Below are 2563 nucleotides of genomic sequence, written 5' to 3'. Positions count from 1 at the left end.
TCGCCTCTCGGGAGGCAGTGGCCTTTAGACCTTTAACCTTGGTCCTGCGCTCTCGGGAGGCAGTACACTAGACCTTTAGACACAGACCTTAGGTCCTTAGCCTCTCGGGAGGCAGTGACCTTTAGACCTGTAGACCTTTAGACCTTAGGTCCCTGCGCCTCTCGGGAGGCAGTGACCTTTAGTCCTTTAGACCTTTAGACCTTAGGTCCTAGCCTCTCAGGAGATAATACCTTTAGACCTTAGGGTCCTGCGCCTCTCGGGAGCAGTGACAGCACAGACCTTTAGCCTTGGGTCCTGGCGCCTCTCGGGAGGCAGTGACCTTTAGACAACTGAACATGGTCCTGCGCCTCTCGGGAGGCAGTGACCTTTATACCTTTAGACCTTAGGTCCCTGCGCCTCTCGGGTGGCAGTGACCTTTAGACAGACCTTAGGTCCCTGCGCCTCTCGGGAGCAGTGACCTTTAGACCTTTGAAAGCCTTTAGACCTTGGGTCCTGTGCCTCTCGGAGGCTGTGACCTTTAGTCCTTTAGACCTTTAGACCTTGGGTCCCTGCGCCTCTCGGAGATGTTGACCTTTAGACCTTAGGGTCCTGCGCCTCTCGGGAGGCAGTGACCACTGAACCTTTAGACCTTACGTCCCTGCGCCTCTCGGGGCTCAGTACCTTTAGACCTTAGGTCCTGGCCTCTCTTAGGGAGGCAGTGACTACTCTAACCTTTAGACCTTGAGTCCTGCGCCTCTCGGGAGCAGTGTCCTTTAGACCTTAGGTCCTGCGCCTCTCGGGAGGCAGTACCTTTAGACCTTAGGTCTGTGCGCCTCTCGGGAGGCAGTGACTACTAGACCTTAGGTCCCTGCACCTCGGGGCTTGGTGACCTTTAACTAACCTTTGGGCCTTGGGTCCTGCTTTGGCCTCTCGGGAACGGTACCTTTGACCTTAGGTCCCTCGCCCCTCGGGAGGCAGTACCTTTAACCTTTAACCTTAGGTCCCTCGCCTCTCGGGAGGCATTACCTTCAGACCTTAGGTCCCTCGCCTCTCGGGAGGCAGTACCTTTAACCTTTAGACCTTAGGTCCTCGCCTCTCGGGAGGCAGTACCTTTAACCTTTGAGCCTTAGGTCCCTGCGCCTCTCGGGAAATAGTACCTTCAACCTTTAACCTTAGGTCCCTCGCCTCTTCGGGAGGCAGTGCCTTTAACCTGAACCTTTAACCTTAGGTCCCTGCCCAACCTCTCACTACTTTAACCTTTATGCCTTTGGAGCCTTGGGTCCTGCGCCTCTCGGGAGGCAGTGACCTTTATACCTTCGGTCCTATAGCCTCTCAGGGAGGCAGTGACCTTTAACCTTTAACCTTGAACCTCGCCTCTCGGGAGGCAGTACCTTTAGACCTTTAGACCTTAGGTCCCTGCGCCGTTGGAGGCAGTGACCATTGGTGCTAGACCTTGGGTCCCTGCGCCTCTGGGAGGCAGTGACCTTTAGACCTTTAGACCTTAGGTCCCTGCGCCTCTCGGGAGGCACAGTGACCTTTAGTCCTTTAACCTTTAGACCTTGGGTCCCTGCGCCTCTCGGAAGGCAGTGACCTTTAGACCTTAGACCTTAGGTCCCTGCGCCTCGGGAGGTAGTGACCTTTAGACCTTTAGACCTTTAGACCTTGGGTCCCTCAGCCTCTCGGGAGGCAGTGACCTTTAACCTTTAGATCTTGGGTCCTCGCCTTTCGCGAGGCAGTACCTTTAACCTTTGAACCTTTAGACCTTAGGGTCCTGCGCCTCTCGGGAGGCAGTAACCTTTAGACCTTAGGTCCCTGCGCCTCTCGGGAGGCAGTGACTAACCTTGGGTCCTGCGCCTCTCGGGAGACAGTACCTTTAACCTGAACCTTAGGTCCCTGCGCCTCTCGGGAGGCAGTACTAACCTTTAGACCTTGGGTCCTGCGCCTCTCGGAGGCAGTGACCTTTAGACCTTTAGACCTTGGGTCCTGCGCCTCTCGGAGTCAGTGACCTTTGGGCCTTAGGTCCTGCGCCTCTCGGGAGGCAGTGACCTTTAGACCTTTATACCTTTAGACCTTAGGTCCTGCGCCTCTCGGGAGACGTGACCTATACCTTCAGGTCCTTGCGCCTCTCAGGGAGCAGTGACCTTTAGACCTTTGGGCCTTAGGTCCCTGCGCCTCTCGGGAGGCAGTGACCTTTAGACCTTTAGACGCTGGGCCTTAGGTCCCTGGGCCTCTCGGTAGGCAGTGACCTTTAGACCTTAGGTCCCTGCGCCTCTCGGGAGGCAGTGACCTTTAACCACAGACCTTAGGTCCTGGCCTCTCGGAGGCGCAGTACTAACCTTTAGACCTTAGGTCCCTGCGCCTCTCGGAAGGCAGTGACCTTTAGGCAACTGAACCTTTGGACCTTGGAGTCCCTGCCTCTCGGGAGGCAGTGACCTTTAACCGCTGAACCTTGGGTCCCTCTGCGCCTCTCGGGAGTTGACCTTTAGACCTTTAGATCTTGGATCCTGCGCCTTTCTCGAGGCAGTGACCTTTAGACCTTTAGACCTTAGGGTCCTGCGCCTCTCGGGAGGCAGTAACCTTTAGA

The sequence above is a fragment of the Coregonus clupeaformis genome, unplaced genomic scaffold, assembly GCF_020615455.1.
Source record: "Coregonus clupeaformis isolate EN_2021a unplaced genomic scaffold, ASM2061545v1 scaf1251, whole genome shotgun sequence".
In the NCBI taxonomy this organism is placed as follows: Eukaryota; Metazoa; Chordata; class Actinopteri; order Salmoniformes; family Salmonidae; genus Coregonus; species Coregonus clupeaformis.
Note: the sequence above shows the minus strand (reverse complement) of the source record.